At 40.1% G+C, this 6,290-nt stretch overlaps 1 pseudogene; it reads right to left on the bottom strand.

Moving 5' to 3' along the window:
* Window positions 1-2,596: 2,596 nt before the first annotated feature.
* On the bottom strand, window positions 2,597-2,661 carry LOC144289657 (U4 spliceosomal RNA; annotated as a pseudogene).
* Window positions 2,662-6,290: the final 3,629 nt, after the last annotated feature.

The following is a 6,290-nucleotide window of genomic DNA, read 5'->3' as shown; positions in this document are numbered from 1 at the left end:
CTCACAGGAAATAATAAGTCACATGACCATCAGCCCTCTCAACAACACTAGAACTTAATGGAGATTTGCCTTCAAAATAGTGATTCAGAAATAGTTTCAACTTAAAATTCTATATCCAGCCATCATATCCTACTTTAATTTTAACATCCAGAGTTTTGTTGTTTTTTTTTTTTTCCACAAGTAAAAATCCTTACATTTGGGATGCATCTTGCAAAATGTAACTTTGATATTTTCTGGTAAAATTAAGAACAAACTTCAAAGAATCAAGAGTGAGAGTAATAAAGACATTTTCAGGTCTGTCAAGATTCAACTTAATTTCCAATATACTCTTTCTAGAGCTGCCATAACAAATCACCACAAACTGGTAACTTAATATAACTCATGGAGTCTACAAGTCCAAAACTTAAGGTGTCAGCAGGATTAGTTCCTTCTTGTGGTAGGGGAAGAATGTATTCAATGCCTCACTCCTAGATTTTGGTATTTGCAAACAATCCTTAGTGTTCTTGGGTTGTGATAGCACCACTTCAATCTTTGCCTCCATTGTCATGTGGCATTCTTCTGTGTGTGTTTGTCTTCTTTTCTTACAGAGACACCTGTCATATTGGATTAGGGTCCATGCTAATGACCTGATCTTAACTTGTCTACATCTGCAAAGATTCCATTTTCAAGTCAGGTCACATTTAAAGGTATCAGAGGTTCAACATATCTTTTTGGTGAACACAAGTCAACCCAAAACACTTTCTAAAGACATTATGGAAGATTTGCTCCAGCAAAACAAATGAATGAGTAAAAAACAAGGAAGACAAAAACAATCCAAGGAACCAGGGATCCTTGGGGATATAAGATCCCAGGATGACAACTAAAGGATGTGCAACTAAAGGATGACAACCCAGGATGATAGGTAGTTAGGAGAACTACAGAACAACCAATCTAATTTACAGGATGGAGAGCAAAATGGTGGAGAGCTCTGGAAGGAAGAAATGAAAACAGATAGACACTTAATATATTTAAGCATGTAGGGGGAAAAATCTTAGAGAGATATAAAACATATTAAGGATCACATACAAAAATATGCAAATTTTTTAAAGCAGAAATTAATTCTAGAAAAAATAAAATGTTACACAAAAACGGAAGGAAGCAATCATTTGGAAATTCTTGCTCTGCAGTGAACAATATTTACATGATTATAATAATGTAAGCACCAAATATTGATTTAATCAAGACATTCTTTGGAAGGATAGAGCGTAGAAAGTGAGTGACATTTTAAGAGGGTAAAATTCCCATCTACCTAACAGGAAATCAATAGATAATGTCAAAATGATAATAAATCAAGAAATATCATTACAAACATAATCTTAAAGAGTACATAGACCAATACAAAACAGAATAGCTGAAATAGCTAAAATGTTTACCTCTAGGGAATGAGATTGAGGTGGCAGGTGTCATTGGTGCAGGAGATTACTATTTTGGGTTATAAAACTTTTGATATGATTTAATTTTTTTTCAACTTTTATTTAAAGTGTTTTCAAAGCATTTTTAAAGGAAAGAACTAATAAGAAGGGAAACTGTCTGCTGTGTGTGAAACCTAGCTCAGCTCCCTTAAAGAATTCTTTCTTCTTCCATTGAGCCCCAATAAGATTTTGTACACTGCACCATTATAGCCCTTCTCATGTTTTATCACCATTTACAGCTACTTTATTAGCCCTGTGCTCTTCTCTGCTAGCCCCTTCCTACCTTCCTCCTCTTGCCCACCACCATTTTTGAGTTATGCCTCCAGCACCCTTAACTGTGAGATCTTGGAGTTTCTGGTTCATGTCTCACTCAGTGCTTAGTTCAAAACATGGAACACAGTAGGTGCTCAATGAATGTTTACTGAAGACATATATTAGGCAAAATATTGAATGAGTATATGAATCTCTGTTTCTGAGAACCTCAGTAGAGCCTACAAATGCATTTTTCCATTCATTAAATATTAATATAGAAGAGACAGCAAAGTTTCCCGTAAGAACTGTTATCTGTTCTTTAGAAAATGTTTTAGTTATCCTATTACAATGTAAAAGGATAAAACTGTTTAATGTAAGTTGCTTGGGATTCCCACACACCCACTAATGTCAAGACGGTAAGATATCTCACAGGTGCAGGTTCTCAAATGCTTTATGGCTGAAAATATAGCACTGCTGTTTGTAATTGTGATTGTTACAAGACCTCCTTCAGGCACTGAGACCATCATACCAGAGAGGCATGTCCTGAGTATCCTCTTTAAAACTGTTACACAAGCCTCCTCATTGCGCTGCCAGAATTCCCTATCACCTTCCTCCTCTACTTTTCTCTATAGTCTTTACCAGCAACCAGGGAAGCTCACCCAAGCACTGGTGTCCACAGTCTTTATTGGAGCACCATGGTCAACACAAGAACCTTCTGGAGGGGGCACCTGGGTGGCTCAGTGGTTGAGTGTCTGCCTTTGGCTCAGGTCTCGATCCTGGGGTCCTGGGATCAAGTCTCCCATCGGGCTCCCCACGAGGAGCCTGCTTCTACCTCTGCCTATGTCTCTGCCCCTCTCTGCATCTTTCATGAATAAGTGAACTAAATCTTAAAAACAATGAGCAATTATTGCGTCTCAGATAAACCTCATTGGCTACGATACTGCCACTGCACAAAGCTGAAATCTTAAAAACAAAAACAAGAACCTTCTGGAGTATTGGACATAATCTGTATTTTGACATGGATAATGGCTACTCAAGTGTATATACCCTTGTCAAAAACCTTGAACTGTAGGGGTAGCCCCGATTTAAAATGTGTACATTCTACTAAGCACAAATTACACTTTACTAGTTCTATTAGTGTTAAAAAATTAAAGCACTATTAAAGCTAACATTCGTGCAATTTTCTTAATTATATACTGCAGTAAAACATGTTTTTGAAAGATGTACCTCTCAAGTTTCTGGCTACCAGTAGTTACTATGGACTGAATGTTTATGGCCCCAGGTAAATCATATGTTGAAATCCTAAACCCAGGGTGGCTATATGGGGCCTCTAGGGAAGTAATTAAGGTCAAATGAGCTCATAGGGTTGGGGCTCTGATCTGACAGGATTAGTGTCCCTATAAGGAGAGAATCCAAAGAGCTCCCTCTCTCTACAAAAGGAAGAGGTCATGTGAACACACCATACAATGACAGCAGCCTGCAAGTCAAGAGAAGAGGTCCCAGAATGTAACCTACTTTGCCAGCACCTTTATCTTGGACTTCCCAGCCTCTAGAACTATGAAAAATAAATTTCTGCTGTTAGAGCCCTCGGTCCACCATAGATAGGTCAGGCAGCCCAAGCAGAGTAATACAGAAGTGTAATTGGGAACATCCCCCAATATTGCATCCTGAAATCCATCACTGGTGGATCTGGGGCCACTCTTCCCACAAGTTACTCCCTACCAATCACCAAAAAGGGGAGGGACACTAAATAAAAATTAAAAAAAAAAGAAAAGAGATCCCTGGGTGGCGCAGTGGTTTAGCGCCTGCCTTTGGCCCAGGGCGCGATCCTGGAGACTTGGGATCAAATCCCACATCGGGCTCCCGGTGCATGGAGCCTGCTTCTCCCTCTGCCTATGTCTCTGCCTCTCTCTCTCTCTCTCTCTGTGACTATCATAAATAAATAAAAATAAAAAAAGGGGGGGGGAGGGACACTAAGGCAGGTTTCTTTCTGGGAGAGGAAAGACTCCTCTGATGGGCCACTTTGGCTCTAGACTGCCCCTCAACCTTACTAATACTTTCTTAGAACTGTACCACAGTCTAAGAGTTTTCCTTCCTTCTCTCCCTGCAACCTCCTCCAGCTACTTCCCCATTTTCCCTTACTGACATTTTCCCTAATAAATCTCTGCACGTATAATACCACTATGGAATCTGCTTCTCAGGGGATCCAAACCAACGTAACTCCTTAGAAGAAGGAAAAGAGATCAAGTCAACGAGTTACGTGGCAGGGGAAAAAAATCAGCTATAAGTTAACAAGAAATGTTAGAACATTGGAGAAAAGATAAACTTCAACCACACATACAAGAAACTTGCCTGTCTATTCACTTAAAGTGGTGTGAGGTGTGAGATCCAAAGGAATTGAGCCTTTTTGAAACCACTGTTTATTTTTTAAACTTCAGTTTATTAAAATATGCTACCCAATCTCAAAGTACTTCGAGTTTTAGCTTCTCACCACAATATTACCCAGATCTGAACCAAGACCAAACTGATGGTCTTAGTCATTGTCCATTATCAAGTGCATGCTAATGAGGTTGCTGAAAAAAAATCAGGTCCCAGAGATCAGGAAGCAGGACATTCAGCTACCAAAGACCTTGAGGGACTGGCTGTATCTGGATAGCTCTGGAAACGTCTCACCTTATTTAATTACTTAAAGTAATTCGGTCCATCAGGCTACTTCAGGCAGGAACAGAGTGTGTAACAACAGCACTTAATCTCATCTCGCCTTGCCAACAACTCCTTACTGCAGATATAGTTCAAATGATAGGCTCTTCTGTCATTACCCATTTGCAGCAGTGTCTTTGCAATTACTACAGTGTGGTTTGGGATTGGTCAACATATCATTAACTTTCTTCTTGGAACTCTGGACTTTCTGTCTGAAGAGTCATCATGTTTTGCAGAATACTATGTGCTTCTTAAGCACTGGAACAGACTATGTGAACTGTGTGGGATCCTCTTAACCAAATGGTCATGTCTTCCAACTTAGAACTACAGCTTAATTCCTGGCTGTTGTTTTCATAAAAACAAAAGAAAGGGACTCAGGGAATCCATAGGTTTTGTTTCTCTAGAGAAAAAGGACAATCTAGTTTACTCACCAAAACAGATGTCTATTCTCTGACTCTACCACAAGAACGTCCTATATATTTCCTATTTATAACTCATTTTCCTTCAGCCTTAAACCTCCAACACCTCCTCTCTATATTCTCACTGACAGCTGAAGACCTTGCATCCTGCTCACTAGAGAACACTGGAGCCATCACCAGAGAACTTCCACATCCTCCAATCCTCACAGATTCATACATCTACCGGCATGGTGCACATATATATACATTCTGCCCTCCTGTTATTACATGGACTGTTCGTGCTCATAGTGAGAGCCAAGCCCTCTGCCCTCACCTTCTCAAGGCTGTAGCAGTTCTTTGTTCTCTCCTGCATCACCAGCTTTCCCACCACTGCAGGATAGTTCTTTTCAGCACACAGACATGCTATTGTCTTGCCAATTTTAAAAACAACAACAAAAATAGCAATGCCCACGAAAACCACAACAAAGCTTTTACCCCCCACCCCAACCCCAGATACAGCCCCGTATTTCGGCTTCCCTTCACTGCAACATGATGCCTCAAAAATACTATCTCCATTTGTTGCCTCGAATTTCTCTCCTTCCATTCTCATTCCAGTGAGACTTCCTCCCAGCCACCAACAAATGGCTCTTGTCAAGGTCAACAATGGCCATGTCATTGTTCAACCTAAGATTAATTCTCAATCAGCATCATTTTTGGCCCATAAGCAGAACTGGGCCCTGCTGAACACTCCCTCCTCCTTGCCATATGTTTTTCACTTGAGTTTCTGCTTTCTGTCCTACTTCTCTTGTTGCTTCTCAGTTTCCTTTGTGGGTCCTCTTCCCACTTTTGGAGCACCATAGTACTCAGCTTGGACCTGTTCTCTTCTCCACCAACACCCACTCTCTTGGTAACCTCACCCAGCCTCACAGCTTGCCATAACATCTACATCCTGATGGTTTCTCAAATTTACATCTCCACCCTGGACCTCTACCTGGAACATCACACTCACACTCACACCCACTTATCTGCTCTACAAATCTATCCACTAGAATGTCAAAAAGAAATCTGAAATTGAACATCTCAAAAATCAAAATTCCGACCTTCCTCATTTCAGATAATGGTGATTCCATCCTTACAGCTGCTCAGGATAAAAATATTAAGCCCTCTCTCTTTCTTACTCCCCTATTCACTTGGCTGTAGGTTTCTACTAACTCTACGTTTAAAATGTATACAGAGGGGTGGGTGGGAAAAAAAATAAAATGTATACAGAAACTGGCCACTTCTCAATATTTCTACTGCTATTGATCCAAACCATCATCCTCTCTCATCAGGATTCTTGTTGTAGCCTCCTATCTGGTCATCTCACCTTTGCCCTTCTCCCATCAATTTAAAAATTGAAGCCAAATCATGTCACTTTTGTACTCAACAACAGCACCCACTTCTTTAAAAATAAAAGCCAATCCTCTAGATGACCTGGATACTTCTTTGG

Source organism: Canis aureus, chromosome 1, assembly GCF_053574225.1.
Source record: "Canis aureus isolate CA01 chromosome 1, VMU_Caureus_v.1.0, whole genome shotgun sequence".
Taxonomy (NCBI): Eukaryota; Metazoa; Chordata; class Mammalia; order Carnivora; family Canidae; genus Canis; species Canis aureus.
Note: the sequence above shows the minus strand (reverse complement) of the source record. Positions and strands in the feature narration are given on the sequence as shown.